This window comes from Tinamus guttatus, unplaced genomic scaffold (genome assembly GCF_059628265.1).
Source record: "Tinamus guttatus ecotype Peru unplaced genomic scaffold, ASM5962826v1 Tinamus_guttatus_pri_ptg000116l, whole genome shotgun sequence".
Taxonomy (NCBI): Eukaryota; Metazoa; Chordata; class Aves; order Tinamiformes; family Tinamidae; genus Tinamus; species Tinamus guttatus.
In genome coordinates, this window is record NW_028288650.1 from 1,194,852 (window position 1) to 1,212,864 (window position 18,013).

The 18,013-nt window shown below is 55.6% G+C and overlaps 1 protein-coding gene across 2 annotated transcripts in view; it reads left to right on the forward strand.

The window, feature by feature from the left end:
* The first annotated feature begins 15,794 nt into the window (after positions 1-15,794).
* SERTAD2 (SERTA domain containing 2) overlaps positions 15,795-18,013 on the forward strand; it is a 31,885-nt gene continuing 29,666 nt past the window's right edge. Inside the window, exons 1-2 of one of the 2 annotated variants that reach the window (XM_088521282.1) lie at positions 16,029-16,079; positions 16,770-16,945. The gene's annotated coding sequence lies outside the window, so the exon portion shown is untranslated. Of the gene's footprint in view, positions 16,080-16,769; positions 16,946-18,013 lie in introns of both variants that reach the window. The other variant, XM_088521281.1, reaches the window with a different exon arrangement.

Sequence of the window (18,013 nt, forward strand, 5' to 3'; positions counted from 1 at the left end):
GGCTCCGGGACGGCTTTGGTCCGGAGGAGCCGGGCGCTGCCGGTGGCTCCGTGTGCGTGCGGACGGGGAGCAGGGAGGCGGATTAAAGGGCAGGAAGGGCTTGGCTTTGTGTTTTCCTTTTCCAAGGAAGGCTTCAATAAAGCTGCCCCGAAACGTCCCAGCCTCATGAGACGCTCCGGGAAGACCGCGGCGTCCCCGGGGGGAGAACACATGAAAGCGCGGGATGGGGAGAGCCTGTTTCCCGCCCGGCAACGCGCGGGCCCGCCGGAGCCTCCAGCACTTCCTGGCTCCGCAGGCTCCGTCTTGGCAGGACGGCTCCGCCGGGCCCGGGATGCCAAGAGATTTGGCCGGGCTCCAGCCCACATCTGTGCCGCGGGTGTCCCTGGCAGGAGCGCGGCTGCCGCGGGGATCCCCTCCTTGGCTCTGCCCTTATCCATCCGCCTCTGCCCTGATCCACGGCCACCCAGGCGCAGTGATCCGGGCTGCTGGAATACACCGATTTGGGGACACCGCGAATCCCAGACAAGACACAACCCCCAAGAGCCAGGGCAAGGTGGGATCCATCAACACCCTCCGCTCTGGCCGCGCAAAGTCCCCGTCTCAGGCATCACCACGTGCGGATTCATCCTCTTTCCAAGAAAGATTCATCTTTCTTCCTACCGAGACTCTCATGCTTGGTAGAAAATATTCAGAAGGGGGGAAAAAAGGGCTTTTGTGAGCACATTTTGTAACAGCAGAGGTAGGCAAGGGGGTTTGCCGATGTCACTTGACCGCCCAAACTCCAGCAAAACATAAACGCTGCAGACAGGGGTGGTTGATCTGGGGTAAATATTTAACTTCATTCTCCAAAGGCACATGCAGTTTTTCTGACAGGATGAAAAATATGGAATAATAACCCCCACACTGGCCGTGAGGCTCCTCTGAAGGGCCCTGCGCACCAAGTGGAATTGCCCTTGGAGCAATGACAAAACCGAGCGCGGCATAAAGCCCTAAATATAATAAAACAGTGCGTAAGAATAACCCATACGGGCTGAAGAAGCAGCAGGGTGGTATTTGCTGGCTCGTGGGGCCTCTCTCTTGCAGGAAAAGCGCCCGCCGGTTTGTGCTGTGCTTGCGCAGGCGCTGGCCGCGTGTGCCGGGCGCGCGGCGCGGGGAGCAGCTGTGCAGCACGCGCGCTGCAAGGCCACAACGTGCGGAGGAATGAGCCGGGCCCGCCGGCTGCCATCCGCGCGGAGACGCCGCAGGGACATCAGCATTCCCGGCACGCTCTGGCCCCGGGGCTTCCCTTGCTGCCGCCGTGCCAAGGGGCAGCGGGAGCGAGCCGGGGGATGGATCAGGGCTCTCAGGAGGTCAGGGTTGGCAACCTCAGAGACCTCTGAGAGCAGCCAAATATCGTGAGAGACGAAAAACACCGTAGGAAAAGCAAGGAAATGTGATATTCTGGAGGAATATCGTTCAAGAATCCAACAATGCGCCGCCCGGGTGTTGGTGGCGATGGAGTCCTTGCTATGTGGAGCAGTTTTCCGCTGTCCAGCTGTTTTTCCACCCCTCACTCCTCAGTTTTGCAGGCTAATGGAGCCCCGCTCCAGGCAGCCGGGCTGTGCGGAGCTTCCACGCGCCGCATCCATCACGGAGGCAGCCGGGGATTTACCGGAGCGGCGGGAGCGCCTCCGTTCCCACAAGCTGCAGCCAAGGCCGCAGCGGCCGCGTGTTCCCGGTGGCGGCGGCGTCACCGCGCGCCGACACGCGCTGCCAAGGCCAGTTCCGCGCAAACGCGGCCAGACAGAGCAAACAGCGGCGCTCCGCGCGCGGGGGGACGTGCAGGCTGCAGGGGCTGCAAGGGCACTGCGTGTTTCCACTGCTCGCAGGTCGCGCTCGCAGCACCGCGCTGCTATGCCAGGGATTTCCAGGTGCGGGGTCACTTGGAATACTAATACTCTTCATCACGGGCATCCCGCACCAAAAATTTACACCGGATTGGTGTAAAAAGGAAAGGCTGCTGAAGAGAATAGGTGGTTGGCCGTTTATGCCAAGATGCAAGGTCTGCACGACTCCCTTTTCCGAAGGGAGAGAGCCAAGGCGCGCTCCGGGACGCTCCTTCCCCGCTGCAGAGGCCGGCGCCTGGCCAGCGACGTGCTCCAGCTTGGCCAAACGAATCCCAGGATTTCTGGGTGAATCACCCAGGATGAACCGCCCGCGTGAGTGGAACGCCACCAAGGAGCCGCCGCGGCTGCCGTGTCTGCAGGGCACATCCATGTTTTCAGGGAAGCACCGCAGCGTTCCTGCCTCGGCGGCGCTCCGTCAGTGCCGCCGTCCTGCCTGGTTGCACTGGGGGTTTGGCACTTGCACCCAGGAGATGCACAAGATCAGCGCGTGCATGGAGAAGGGGGAATTCTTCTCTTTTATCCTAAAAAGCAAATCGCATAGAAATAGGAAGTAAGGGCAGAGAGGGGATTTCGTCTGTTCATGCAGAGGGGAATCACACACTGACCGCGGCCGGAGCGGGCCAAGAGCTTCCCCCAGCGCCGCAGGAAGAGGGACCGTTCTGCAAACACACGGAAAGCCCATTCATTGCTACGGAAAGGGCTACGGAAGAACGCGGGACGCGTGCCGAGAGCCCCGGCCGGGGCATGGGAGCATTCCCGAGCCTCCCGAGGAGCCCGTGTCCTTCCCGCGCAGCGGCGCTTCTGGACGAGGCGGCGTTTCAGCCGGAGCCATCGGAGGGAGAAGCCGGGCTGGCCACAGGGCATTCCTTGGGCTGGGAATCGTGGGTGAAACACCCGGATTGGGGCCAAACGCGGCGGGGAGGAAAGCAAATCCGCACCCTGGAGAAGGTCCCCTGCAAACAGCGCCCGTGACGGCTGGGACTGGCTGCCCAGAGACTTGGATGTCTGGGCCCTCCAAAATCTCACTATTTTACAGTTTAAAAAGCAAAGGGTTTAAAAAAAAACATAGGTATAAGCCCCTGTTCCTCATTTGCCTTTGGATCTGGAACCCATGGGTCACATTTTCATTTTTATTCCATACAACCACAATATACGAAAATGTGGTGCCTCCTTAACCTGCTCTTTTGCAGGGGAACACAGAGCATCTCGCTCATGTGCTCAGCCCAGGGCTTGAAGTGAGTCCTCAGCTCCACAGCTTGAAGCCTTCGGCCTCTCGCTCCGTGTCCATCTGCCTTGAACGCGGCCAGGGAATCCAGAGGGAAGCGGCAGGAACACGGACACACACAGGGACATGGCACTAGTGAATATTCCTGCTTTCCCTGGGAAAACACACGCAGGTGTGTCAAACGTTACCGCAGCGTCTTGGAGGGATGAAGCCAAATGTTCTCGAAGTGGACGAGAGGAAAGACATGGAAACACTGCAAGTGCTGGGAAAAACAGCCGGGAGCTGGACCAGGAGTCTCTCAGGAAGGAGGAAAGAACATTGAATAATGAAGCTCAGCTGAAGCAAAACCATAGAAAACAAACTGCTCGTGCCAGGAATTTGGGGAAAGGGCCAACGCTGGGAGAGGGAGAGAAAAGAGCTCAGAGAAATGTTTGGTTCAGGCAGAAGCAGAGAAATACACCCGAGGAGCAGAGCAGGGAGGCGCGTGTTGGGACCGGCCGGGATGAAAGGGGTGAGAAGGGAAGGAGGGGAGGCCAAGGCAGCCTTGCGAGCCATGGGAGCGAAATGGGATTGTCGGGCAGAGCTCAGACACGCCGGCTAAACGCAGCCTGGCGAGGTGCTTAATCCGAAAGGAATCCCAGATCCCCCGACAACAGGCACTGCAAGGGGCCGCGAACGCCCCGGGCACCGCGAACGCTGCTGCTCGGCTTCTGCCCTCGTCCTCCCTCCCAAATCCCACTATTCCCGGGCAGGGCTGCTACTAACCAGGCAGCAAGGGGCACCCGGTGACAGGAACAGAGCCACCGGGGCAATGTCACCCGAGGGATGGGGCAGCCCTGGCCCTCGGCCTCCCCGTGCCCACGCGAGCAATGGGCTGCTCATTAGGAGTGACAATTAGACGCTCCCAACCCGCTGGGACTTTGTTTGGGCGAAGCAAACGCGTACGGGCGCAGCGACCTCTGATCTGCACGGGTAAGTGCGCCCGCCGCGCTGCTTCCTTTGATTTCATCGTGCTCCTTTATGACTTAGCTTTCGGGCTTAATTAAAAGGAATTAAAAACTAACACGTTAGAAGAAGGCCCGGACTTGTCCCGTGGCACTTACCCTCCCCGCCACGCTGAGGGGCTGGTGTTGACCTGATGTGCAGAGGGGAGCGCCGGGAGGGCCACAAAGGATCCTCATCACCACCTAGGGGATGTTTTCCACTGTGAAACCTTTTTTATCTGTTTTCCAGCTATTTGTGGACGCCAGCCCCCCCCAGATCTGTTGCAAACGCCTGTTTTCTTCTCCCTCTCCCCTCTTTGCCCTTCAAGCTGCTTTTTAATCTTCGGCTGTTAGATAATTGCGTTGGCTAACGATGCTTAAACAGTTGCAGCCAAACTGGGTGATTACCCCGAGCAGCCGGACTGGAACGCGCCGCGCACGGGAGACACGTCGGGCCGGGCGAGCTGAGCACGCGGGAGCGCGCCGGCCAACGCGCGGGCCCGCGACCCGCAGCCTGGCCACAACGGGGACATTCTGCAGCCCCGGGGCTTGCTCGTGTTGCTGTTTTCTCGGCAGGGCAGCAGACACTGACACCTCCTGGTACAGGCACAAAATGACCGCGCGGCGCCTGGGACTCGCCGGTAGCAGAGGGTTCGCCATCGCCGCCCGTTTACAGGCCCTGCAGGAAGGACCTGGAACAAGCAAAACCCAGAGCCAGGCATCTCCCCGCTGCACAAGGAGGAAAGTGCAGGGGGAAATCACTGCGACGGACGCACGTGAGCCGCGCGTGTCGCGATGCGCTGAGCTAACCCCCCGGGTGACCTCGCGTGGCGCGCGCGGCCCGTTCCCGGTTCGGAGGCCTCGCGAGGGAGCTCATCCCGCGATTGCAGAGTGCCACCCACCGTCGGCACCGCAGACGGCACCGGAGACGGCACCGGCCCCGCGGCCTCATCCCGAGGGCCCATCCGGCCCCGGGATCGGCTCCCGCGCACCGGGATGCCAGGGGCCCTTCCGTGCCCTCCGCGCGCAAGGAGTCGCTGCCGCCGCAGGGATGAAATCTCCGTCTCCCGTAGGAGGGAGCGGAGAATCCCGCCGGATCCAGCGCTATCCCTGCAAACGGCGCCCGGGGAAGGCCCACGCGGCCCCGGAGCTGCGTCGGCGAGCGGAGAGCACGAGCAAGGGGGCTATTTCGGGGCCTGAAATTCCCCGTCGGCACGGCAACTTCCGACTCCGCGCCGCGGAGGGAAGCGGCTTAACGCGGCGGCTGCGGAGAACGCGCAGCCCGCGCCGGCGTCCGCTCCGGAACGCCGCGGGTTGGACCCGGGCAGCCCGGCAGAGGCTGCTTTCCCTGCCCCGGGCAGCGTCAGGCCCTGCTTTGCTCGGCAAACCCTGGATTTTTGTCACACCTGCCCGTGGCCGCCACCATTCCGTGCACCTGGCTCCATCCCGGACATATTCTCCCTAGACCTCCAGGCTCCAGCGTTTTCCAGCACCACGTGTCTGTCATATCGAGGAAGCGACCGCCGAAGCCTCCCCAACCCCTTGAGGTTCCTCTAGGCATTATTTTTATTCGCTCGGGAAAACCAGCAATTTTTACAGCCATTTTTCCCCAAAAAACGTTTATTTTTTCCTCAGCACGCACATAAACAATCCCGATCCCCCGGCGCGAGCATGTGGCGCGTCCCCTCTAATCCCCGCTTAGCCTAATTCGTGTCCTGCCTAAGAACAAAACCGGGCGAGATTCGCTCAAGGAGCCCGGATTACGGCAGCCTCCGACACTCCCGCGGGATTAGACTCCCGAGAAACCCGGGAGCCGCCCGACACCTCGAGCATCCCGCCTGGAAGCGCGCCGGGAGCGGGACGAGCCTGCCGCGCGGGGACGCTTCCCGCTGCTCCGAGCAAACCGCGCAACCGGCATCCCAGGCCCTGCAGCTATTTTTAGGATCTTGGCAGATCCTGCCGTTTTATTCCATTTCTTGGGATTTTTTTTTCTTTTCTCCTCTGTGCTGCCCAGAGCTCTCCTGAATTCTCCTGCGGATTCTGCGCGGCTTTCCCGTGGGAAATGGGGGCGATCCAGCAAAATGACAGTCCCCTCGGAACGGAAGGCCGGGTTTGCACCGCGTGCTGCTGCTCGGTGTCGCTTTCACGAGAGCCTGTTGACATTTTTCCACCAAAATACTTTCCACTCTCCCTTTAACTGATGTCTTTTCTTTTTTTTCCACAGCGTTTTGGCAGGAACACATTTAATGCACGTTGTTTTTTTCAAACACATTACGCACTTTCGCTTCAATGTGTTTTTGGAACGGCGACAAACATCCAAGCCCTTTTCTTTCCCCCCTTTCCGCCAACATTTGAGGCACGGAAGTTCTTCCCGCCCGGCTTCATCTTTTCATTCCCTCCCTTCCCAGCTCTTCGGGAGGACGGGAGACGCTCCGGTGCCGCCGCGCTTGGACACGGCTCCGCGGAGCGGCACCGGAGCGACGCCCGGAGCGTTTCTGGGCTAGGAAAGCCCGAACGAACCGGTACTTCTTGCGCTGCAGCCTCCGTCGAGGCTCCGTTCCCCGAAAGCCAAACTACACAGACACACACGTATAAAAAGCTCGGCGGCTGCAGCACTTCCCAAGCAGGAATTCCGCTCGTTCGGACCCCGCGGTGGGATTGCTGAGGTTTTCCTTACCCCGGCAGCAGGCAGCCCGCGGGTCCCCGTCGCACGGTGTCGACGCGCACGTTGATGCCCTGGGAGGAAGGAGGAATTCCTGTTTCGGGAATTCAGGGCCATTCCGGTGCACCAAACCCACGGAGTTCACCCTGCTGCATTACAGCCGCTGGAAAACCTGCAAGGCTCCAGCCTGCATCACTGTAAGTGATAAAATAAGGTATCAGGATGAGTGGGAGACTGGGGAAGCCCTTGGGGAAGCCTAGGAGAGGATTCAGTCCTTCCCTGGGTGGGGAATAAATTCCCGGGCAACCAGAAAACTGGTTGTCCCTGCAGTAGGGCTTGAAAAATCGGGTTTTAAACACAGGGAGACGGGCGCTGGGAACGGCACCATCCGCCCCGTCCCCTCAGCTCAGCATCGTTTACACATATTAATTACACCAGCTAATAATTATATACCTGAGCCTATGGCATTAGGGAAGAGGCAGGAGAAGATGGCCAGCTAAAGACGTGGATCGACGGCTCCCAAAGAGGAAAACTGTAAAACCAGCGGGTTTATCACTGCGCACGGGGAGGAGGCTGGCGGGGCGCAAACACAGAGGGCTGCAGAGCGCTGGGGCCTTCCTTGCGCACGGGGGTCTTCCTCGCGCACCGGGGTCTTCCTCACGCGCCGGGGTCTTCTGCAGGGGGGTCCTCGTGCTGCCGGACCCCTGTTTAGGAGATAAGGGTCCTTCAAGGAAAAAAAAAAGCATGAATTAAAAAATAAAATGGGAAGGAGCTCTTCAGACAGCCGGAATCAGAGAAGACCCGTTTTGGTCAGCATTGCACCCCCTGCGTCCAGCCTCAGCTGGCCCAAACGCGGGTGCTTCCAGTCCAGCTTTTCATCCAAATCTCCAGCTTGACAGCAGCAGCGGCAGCACTGAGCAACTTTCTCAGGAAATTTGCATTTTCCCACTCCTTTTCAAGCAAACCAGCTCTAATCTGCCCAAAGCTCATGCCTGCTCACAGAACTTCTTTGATTTATGCAGATATCTCTAGTTTTTATCAGGAAACTTTTGATAGTTTAAGGTGCTGTTGGCAGGAGGGAGGCACTTCTGGGCACTTTTTCTTTTTAAAGCTTGTAAAGTTTTTGCTTTTATTTTGGAAGCGTTTGTGTGCCCAACAGCTGACAAGCCATTTCCAATAAAATGTATGAATTTTCCCTACGGCCTCAATACATCTCTGTGATGCTCAGAAAAACGCAGGGCTGCCTCGGTCCTGTGCCAAGCGCTCCGGTGTGGAAAACCCCGTTGTCCGGTGCTCTAAGGAGGAGGGTCGAGGGGATACAACCCGGGATGGGCTTTAACTCGCTTCGGGACAGACCAGGGCCATCTCGAGCAGCCCCAGCCCGGCGCAGAGGCCCGCGGCCTCCTCGCTATTTCTCCCTTCCCATCTGGACTCACCCGGTCCCCGGGACTCACAGGACCGCATTTTCGGCACGCTCCATGGCCCGCTTTGGCCAGTTTTCTTTCTCCCGTGCTGGCCCCCGAGACGGGGCAGCTCCCCAGGGGAAAAGCACAATGTGGTGGCACCCGCTCAAACTGCAAATCCCCTTGGAAAACCCTTCCCGGGAGCACTCGCAGCTCCTCCATCCACCCAAAGACACTCTTTTCCCAAGTTTTTCCTTGGAAAGGCTCTCGTGGCTCTTTGGAGGAGCCAAAGCAGGGCCCTGGGCTGCTCCGGTGCTCGAGCTCTTCCTTTTGATCCCAGCGCCGGCCTTGGGAAGCGTAAACTGCTGGCAGCCTGGCTGGAGCCGGGCAGAGGTCCCTCCCCAATAAACATCTCGGCCTTTGTTTCTTATCTGGGACATTGTTTTATCTTTCCTGTGACAACCCCTCCTGTGACACCAGGGCCCGGCCGCGCCGCTCCCGCCTGGGGATCCCTGTTTCCCTGTTTTCCAGGTTTCTGCAGGGCCGCCTGGAGCTGGCCGAGCCCTCGGGATGGAGCCAGCACCTTGCGGGCTCTTTGCACAGGGCTCAGCCCGGACCTGCTGCTCCGGCAGCTGCGACAACATCCGAATTCCCCCCGCAAAGACCACCCCGCATCCCGGCGGGATGCGACGGCTGCAGGGAGCTGGGAAGGGCCCCTTTTATCTCAAGGGCAGATCTGAAAGTTTATCACAGCTTTTAATTTAGGAGAAACAACCCGCTAATGTGTGCGCTGAGCAGACGGGTGTGGAGCCAGCCTTTTGGGAAGCATTCCCCATTTTCCAGGCTTCTCAAGACCTTCCCACTATTCCTATTTAGTCCCCTTGGGATCGGCAAGGGCAGAAGAGAGCCCGTGACTCCCCCCGCTGCCTTCACAAGGTTTTACACAGCGTTTCCCTGTGCCATTTCAGCCAGAAATCATCCGAATACTTTTTCCTTGCGACTCTCTGAAAGGGCTGTGGTGACAAGGCACCTGCCCCTCCACACACTTCGCTCCTCTCTTGCTCTCCCAGATGGGTTTTCAGGTCACTTTTAGAGGCTGAAGGCACAAAGAAGTATTCAAGAAAACATATTGTGACCAAACGAGACCCAAGGCCAAAGAATCTCATGATCCAGCTGTGGGATAAGGGGGCTCCTGTTGTGTCCTCTTTAGGAACGCAGGGTTTGGGTCCTGCTCGGTTCCTGCGCCCGCCGTTCCTGCCTGTGCCGGGTGCCAAATCCCTCAGCCGCGCAAATCCGGGGCTGGGGCAGGCTGGATTCCCAATGCGCAGCCCGAGTATTCCCGATTCCGGCCTTGTGGGAGCCCCGCGTCGGGCACAGCGCCCTGGGGTGACGCTCGGCCCGGACCCGCTGAGGCGGCCGCAATGCGGCGAACACCACGGCCTGCCACTAACCTCATTTTTTGGCTGGCGAAAAATACGCCTCCTGCCTCCTATGAAATGCACCGAGATGCAGAGACATTACATTAAATAATTTCCTTTTTTGTCTATTTCCTTCTAACACCCAGCAGGCTTTTTTTCATATATTAACATTTGCTATAGCGGAGCGGTGAGTTATTGTGGTAGGGCTGAACCCCGGCGGCCTGAACGGTGTCACAAAAAGTAGTTGTCTGAGACTGGGCAAACACGGAGCTGGGTCAGAGCGAGGCAAACGCGGCAGAACTGGGAGACCTGGGAAGCCAGACCCTGCTCCCGTGTCCACGGCGGAGCCGCCGCGGCGCGCGACCGCGCGCCCGCCCGAAATGGCCGCTGCTTCGGGGACTGGGAGAGTGGAAAAACTGCACTGAGAGGTGCATTGTGCTGCCTAAAAATAACCGCCGCCTCCTCATCCAAACCGCAGCCCTCTGGAGAGCGCCGGGGCCGAGGCGCGCTTGGATGCGGCGCGGGATCCTCGTCGGGGCCACATTCCGGCCGCGCCGCCGAGGCGAGCGGCGGGTCGCGGCGCTGGCCCTCGCGGCGACGCTGCAGGCGCCGCTCGTCTCGCGGGCCGCGACGAGCGCCTCTCCCTGCCCCTGCTTTCCCCGCGCGCTGCCTTGCCGTTTTCCAAATAATTAATCTTCGCAGCGGAATAACTGGAAGGCCCGCGCTTCCTGTGGGGCTGCGCAGCTGCGCGGTGTAACCGGAGAGCGCGCGGGCCGCGCGCCAAGGCCGCGGCGTCGCCGACGCAGGGCCCTGCGCGCGGGCACGGGCACCGCTCGGCCCGGAACGGGGTGGCGGAGGGAGAGCCGCCCTCGCTGCTGCTGCCGCTGCTGCTGCTGCTGAGCAATCGGGGGTTAAAACGCAGCCGGCTGCAGCGTGTGTCGGTCCAGGTGGGATCCTGGCTCTGGAAACACGGGAGTCTCGCGGGCCCCGGGCACTGGGGAAAGACAAGGTGAAATAACAGAAAGCGAAAGGCTCGGGGAAGCCCTTAGTGAACGTTTTCCACTCCCAACCATGCACAGGGCTCTTGCTGGACTGCCATGAAATCCCTTCTTCCACCTGATTTTTGGCCTCTGCTTTTTTCTCCAGGCTTTTCCACGTGAGCCGTGCCAAGCAGCCTGGGAGCAGGCGGCCACACGTGGGCTCGGTGAGTAGCAGACACCAGAGAATCCCTCCCGGCAGCTCCTGCTGCCATCGCCCCGATCCTGGGAAAAACCCCTGCGGGCTCCTGCCTTTCAGCAGCCACTAAAGAGACACAAATGCACTGGAAATCTGGCATTATTTGTTCCACAACACACAGAAATAGAGGCGTTCTTCTCTTGCCGGGTGGTTTCTTGCAAATCTAGAGCAAAATAGAGCCCCCCTCAACCCAGAGGTGCCCTCATCCCACCCGGGCTCACTCGGCACTTGGGATAAGTCCCTAGTATTTGGGGGCACATTGGAAGCGCTGTTAAGGCAGTATCAGAAGCGACAACCTGCGCAGGAAAACCCTGCTTAATTCTGCACCCCTCAGCTCTTTAGTTATGGAGAGGTAAGTTCATAAACTGCCGAAGAAAATTATCCCTCCACCGAAGCCTCGACCTTCCTGTCACATAATTAAAATAAAAAAGGGGCTTTGCCAGCCTGACACATGTCCAAAACATTTTCATTTACGTCCCGCTTTCTGCGCACAAACATGTGCAAGGAATTGGTAGTCTCAGCTCACAATAATGGCTGTTTGCCAGTTTTCGGAGTCATTTTTTACTCATTATTTCACTGATTTACCCCTGAAGTTTGCTTGTTTACTGGTCCACATGAAGTTCATGGTTTTCCTGAACTTTTGCATTTGCAAATTTGTCAACGGGCGTCTTCCAAAACGCAACCTCGGCCTCCCGGAGCACACAAAAGCATCGCTGTTCTGGGCCCCGACGTCGGCCAGAGGAAGCACGTGCAGTTTGCTGTTATTTAGCAGATTTCTGGTGATTTCCCCCTTCTGCCTTTCTGTTTTGAAGCCTCTGCCCCAGATGTGCTGCAGCCGGGTGCTGGAGCCGGCAGTTCCGAGGTGTTGCTGGGAACACCAGCGCTGTGCACGTTTGCAAACGTCGCCAGCTAGGCCCTTAGGAGGCCAAGGAAAAACTGCTTAGTTTCTAAAACAAAAGAAATGTACCAAAATATTTAAACAGCAGTTGGGCGTTGGGCTTGAGAATGAAGCGTTCACTGTTGTATTTTAATATTAAAAAGCATCATATGGTTCGTGTTAATGGAATAATCAAAGCGACTCGATATGCTTTGGTGTGCTGGATCGGAAACGTTTATGAACTAGGCAAGAAGAGTGTTTTAGCACTGGAAGTGTTTACAAAATGCTGGAGGTCGAGGTGTTTTCAAACGAGCTGCAAGGTCGGTGTTTGAGGATACTGATGGCTCTGAGCGCATGGGGATGAGCAAAGCCTCGAGACAGCAGCCCACAGATACACGTGGAAAGGGGGATTCGGGGAAATTGCCTGACTTCTATCGGAGCAGGGGCTGTTTCCTGGAGGAGAGACCTCTGCAACGTGTCTCTCTGTCCCTGGCTAAGCAGAGGGATTGCGAATGTGAGGCCGAGCTGTTAATGATGTCTGCAGCACCGCAAAAATTAACTCTAAAAATCCATCTCTGAACGTTTTCAACCACACAAGGAAAAACGTTTAAAATAGCCATTTATGTTATCTCCATCCGCAATATCGTTTTATCTCTGTTAAATTCGGATGGTCTCCAAGACTGTGCAATCGTGTTGCAGCTGGACGGTGTTTATAGACATATGGCAGGGGATGGTTTTCAGAGGAATTTAAATATTGCAGGGAGTGGTTTTATGTTCCAGGGCCCCGCGTTTGCTTTGTGATAGCGGTTTGCTTTCACTGGTACTCAAGAAAGGAGCCCTCTGTTCCGAGGGCAACGCAGAAGGTGTGAAGGGAACAAATAAAACGCGAATTTTTCCAGCCCTGGCACAGCGGGAAGCAGCAGGCAGAAAAGGGGAGCAGGCTGGAGAAACAGGAGAGATGCACGACCCGAAGAAATCACTCATAAAATACCCCGCTGCAATCCCTCAGTCAAGGAACATAAATTAACACCCCGTAAGATGACGGGGTTTTTGAGATAAAATTTTGCTTTCCGTGAATACCCTCTAAAACAGCCTTAAAATTCTTTCCATAAACATTTCTAGCCACTAATCTAATGGACTGGAATGCTTTCAAAAAAGCAAACACAGCTGAAGGAAATTCACTGCTTTTGCTCATATAGAAGCGAATATTTGCAGGTTTTTAAAGGTATTCCCTGCGGTGGATGCTAAACTAAACAAACTTATTTTGTAAACGACCGTGGTGCAGCAAAAAGGCCGGGCTCTGCGCTCTTTGTGTGAAACCGTTTCAATTACACCCTCGAAAGAAAGAATATTTTTAGCAAGTGCTTTCTTGAGCACAGTACAAACTTGGTGGCACTTTGTGGGAGATACGGTTGGAAGTAAAGGAGTTTGGGTCCCCGCGGCACCTGCGCAGGAATCGGAAAGGCCGATGCCCAGGGCCAGGTTTCCAGCTGCTGGGCGCCCACAAATGGGGCCACGTTTTCCAATTTGCTGCATTTCCAGCAAATCCTCCTGTCCCCTTCGCCTCAGCTTCGTAGTTTAACTGTAAGCGGCTCTGAAGCTGTTTGACAGAAATAGAGCAATTTCCAAGAGGAAACTGAGGAGATTGACTCAGGCCTCTGCAGCGAGCGAGCCCCGGAACGCGGGACAGTCGGAATAACACAGAGCAAAACAAGCGTCTCCAGCAGAAAACACCTCCGGCAGCGCAACGCGTTTCCAAACTTCTCCCTGCAACCGCGGGATTGAGATGTCAAGAGCAAAAGCTGATCCTCATATAACGGTTTTATTGCAGGTGCGGGCCCTGAGGAAAAAACGTTCTATATTGGGAGGGCTGCAGCACTGCAGTGCTCCAAAATGTTATCCTGGTTGCTTTCTCCGGGGGAAACTCGTGCTTCTGGAATTTCACCCTCCGGAAGCGAGCGTGCCCAAATTTGTGAGCCCGACTGCTGCCTAAATTTGGGTAGAATCTCGCTGTTAAGGAACACACAGCTACAGAGAGACCATCTGTCCTGAAACTCCCACCCCTTGTAGTTATTCGAAGGGGTTTCTTGATATTTGTACCCGTGAATGGCAAATGCTGTGTTCATCCTTTCCTAGATTGCTTTGGATCTAGTGCTAAGCCACGTCTTGAGCGCCTTCCAGAACCTACGAAACATGGACAGCCACATAAGCATCGTTAAAACTCTGAGAACTGTGCAAATATTTTAAGCTCTTACAATGGCAGAAAAAAAAATCAAATCTTTAATTCTGCACTTTTACTACCAATTCAAATATGGGGATCATTTATTAAAAAATCCTTCATTATTCCCAACGATTAGCTTAAATGAATCCCTTACTCCAGGGTAACTGTCTTGCATTTCAATGGAAACAGCCCCGTGCCAAGCAAAATGCATGTTCCTATTTGTTAACTTTAATGCAAGCAGACAGATCGCTTGGAAGAATAACAGAATATGATATGCATAGAGCAAAATGCTATACAGAAACAATATGGTGGATCTGGTTTATTCTAATCCAGCAGTAATTAAAGCAAGTGCATTTCTGGTAGCAAAGCTCAACAGATTTCAACAGGAAAGGGCGTATTAATTGACAAATCCTCCGGGTTTTATCATGATGTCCCTAGTACCTTCAATCCACCCGGGATGTCTTGCAAGACACCAGCAGGATAATGCCACAGCTGCAAAGACCTTTTCCCTTTTCTTTTTCTTTTTTTTTAATTATTATTTTTTTCATTGTGTGTGATTTGAGATTCCTGTTTCAGCTGATGGCCTGTTAATTGTTCAATCCCTTGCCCTCCTTAAAAGGAAGGAGAAACGCCTGCAATTAGCCCCACTATTTCCGAAGTAAATCGAAAACCAAAGCTGAAGAACTAAGTCTTGCAGGTTGGAGTTTTTCAGCTTTTCAATTACTGCAGATGCCAAAACAATAATAATAATAATAATAATAATAATAATAATAATAATAATAATAATAATAATAATAATAATAATAATAAATATAGCATCCTATTGAGGGAACTAGTTTTTAAAGCCATCAAACGGGAGTTTTGCAGGCAGGGGAGATGCCACTGGAGCCTCGTGGTGCCAGCGTCACCTCACGAAGGTGCAGGAGCCTATCGGCTGTTCCATAGGAGCCTATCGGCTGTTCCATAGGAGCCTATCGGCTGTTCCATCTTCACGGCAAAAAGCCGGGGCTTGGTGCAGGCGGCACCCGGCGGGGACGGAAAGGTGGAAGGCGGCTCGGCCACCTCCTCTCCTCTCCGCTCCTCTCCTTCCGGGAATTGCGCTGCTGGCCGGGCTCCAGCTCGAGCTGGAACAGCGGGCAGCGCTCCCACCCTCCGCCCAACCTCCGTTCCTCCCATTTCGGCGCCTCGGGAGGGCAGCGCGGCGTTTCCACGCCGCCCCTCCCGTCCCCGCCGGGCAGCGCGCGGGGGACTTGGCGTTTGTAACTCCTGTCAGCCTCATCACCGAGGCTGGGGGGTTATTTTCATCAGTTGGCCAAAATCTGGGCAAACACCGGCGGCCCCGGCTGCCGTGACTCCGCGAGCGGGGTCCGTGGGGCCCGTTGGGGCCGTTGGGGCCGTTGGGGCCGTTGGGGCCGTTTCCCCGTCCCCAGTCACGCTCCCGCCCCCGCCCTCCCCTCGCTGCGTGACCAGCTCCCCGTGAGGGGGCGGAGCGCGCGCCCTTCCCGCCCCCTCCTCCCCTCCTGATTGGCCCGCGCCGCGCCGCCCATCAAGCAAAACCTCCCTTGCGATTGGCGGCGGCCGCGCGCAAGGCCCGCCCCACGGTGTGTGTGCGGGGGGGCTGCCCTCCCCGGCGCTTCGCGGCAGTGTCCTCAGAAGACTCACGGGGGCCGCTCCGGCGTGCGGGCAGCCGCGCGCGCCCATTGGCCGGCGGCCGCGTCCATCGCGCGGGCGGCGGCGCCCATTGGCCGGCGGCGCGGCGGCGGGGCGGGGCCGCGCGGTGACTAACCCGCGCGCGTGAGTCACGGCGCGGCGCGGCCCGGCAGCGCCGTTAAATGCCGTGCGCGGGCGGGCGGCGCTGCCTCCGCCGCCGCCTGGGCTGCCCCGGCCCCCGCCTCCGCCCCTGCTCCATGGCCGGCGGGCCGCGCCGCTTGCCCCGCAGCTAGGCTGCCCGCCGCAGCGGCATGGGATAGAGCCGAGCCGCCTCAGCGACCGCCTCCTCCTCCGCTTAATTGTTTTTTTTTTTTTAGTTTATTTTTTTTCCTTTAAATTCCTCCCTTTTCCATCCCCGCCGCTGCCTCCAGCCTCCTCCACCTTCCTCTCTTTTATTTTATCCCGCTTTGCCCCTCAGCGGTCGTGGCCGCCCCTCGCCGCGGAGCCCTCCGGAGCGGGTGAGTTGCTGTTGATTTTTATCCCTTAATGTATTTTCTTTTCTCCTTTTAGCAATAGCGCGAATATAGGCGGGAAAGCCCCTCGGGCAGCGCGGCGTCCCCACGTGCGGCAGTTCCGTGGCGTTTGCTGTTAGTTTTTGCTGTTAATCGCGGTCCGTGCTGCGCAGAGCAACTCTTGTGTTGGCCGGAGCTCGCGGCGCTCCCGAGTCGCCCCTCTTGGAGCATCCGAAAAACAGGGAGATGCCCCTTAAACTTCGGGTAAAAGGCCGGTACCTTTTGGGATCCTGCACGGGAAGTTTCCCTTCCCCTGCCTTCTTTTACTTTCCTGTTGTACATAGGAGGAAGCCAAGTATGGACTGCTAAAATTATATTTTAGCAGTATATGGGGGCATCTAGAGAAAGCAGGCTTTAACAAGTCCAGTTTTGCTTGAATCTAGAGAGGAAGGGGGGAAAAAATCCACCCTGAGGTGGTGAGGATGCTGAGTGCATCAGCCCTCGCCTTATCCCGGGGTTTACCCCAATATGGGTTAAAAAATCCCCGAATCTCTGTTGCGTTTGGCCTAATAGCGATCCCTTTAGCTGTGGTGTCTTAAGTGAGCATCGTGCGGGCCTGCATCTCCTCTGGCACTCGTTTGCCACCGGTGAAACTTCATTAACTTTAATGGGGCTGATTGACATTCGTGCGAAAAGTAATCAAGAATCCCATGTTTTTAGAAAGCTCCCATATCCCGGTGACGTGACAGGCGCTCGTTCCTGCTCTCATCAGACCCAATTATGCCACCCTTACTCACGCTGAATGGTACTTTACTGCCTAAGTACTCCCCGTGATGCCTCTGTGACTACTCATGTACTCAAGTACGGTGTGGGTGAGCAGGAACAGCAGTTATTCTCTTAAAACTGTGCGTTTCCTTCCCTCGAAATAAGTATGTGCTGGCTAACCCCTTTTTCTCGGGATCCGAAAAAAAAATTCTGAGGATTAAGCCTGAAGCTGCTTGGTTAAATGACCATACCAAGAACACCTGGTTAAGACCTCTGTCCTACCAGAGAGACAAGTAAATTTTCTGTGCTTTGTTGCTATGGAAAACGGAGGGGAAAAAATGTTGGAGAAGTCACTATCTTGTCCTTAAATCCTGTGCCTGCAGGAATCCATAGCTATATGCAACGTTTGAGGTTTTGTTTTATTTCTGTTTTTTTTTTTTTTTAATCATGTTGTTAAATATTTGCTGTTGGAGGTGCTGGTAGCAGGATCAAGCCCTCAGTTGTTTTCCTTTACAGTAGCTGATAATGGCTTGGATGTGATGTTGTAGGAAGATAATATTATCTGAAGTGTCCACAGCTCAGATCCTCTCTCTTATTACAGCCCCAGTGGAAAGCTCTGCGCTAAACGGGCTGCAAAGAAAATGTCTAACAAAGCAGAACTGTCTCCTGCCTTCATGTTCTTATTTATAAATCCATTCAAAGTTGGGGCTGATACTCGAGCAGAACAAGACCCGATTCTTCCATGTTTGTTTTGTGTTTTCACTTCCTTGTATGACTGTGCTCATCGCTAAGCTTTTGTGTCACTGATTGAGATGTTGTTGTAATTAACATTAATTATGCAAACTAGATTGTTTTAGAGGTTCCCTGGCTCTGCATTGATACTGTCAACTTATTTGCTAAACAAAAATACACATGTTTCGTGATGCACAGAGAAAACAGATCAACCAGTTACAAAGTAATATGTGCATGGGAAACCAGAGCAAAATTAAGCTGTATTTCCTTTAATTATTTGGGGAATTTCGTTTCCCAGACCCCAGAAAAAGGCATTTATCTTAGGTTAGAAACTTGAGGGTTTTTTGGAAGTAAAAAACTTTTTCTTTTTTTTTTCATTTTTTTAAGAAAAAGATGCTTTGAAATCTGCGTTCACTTATAAAATACTCCCTAAGCAATGGTAA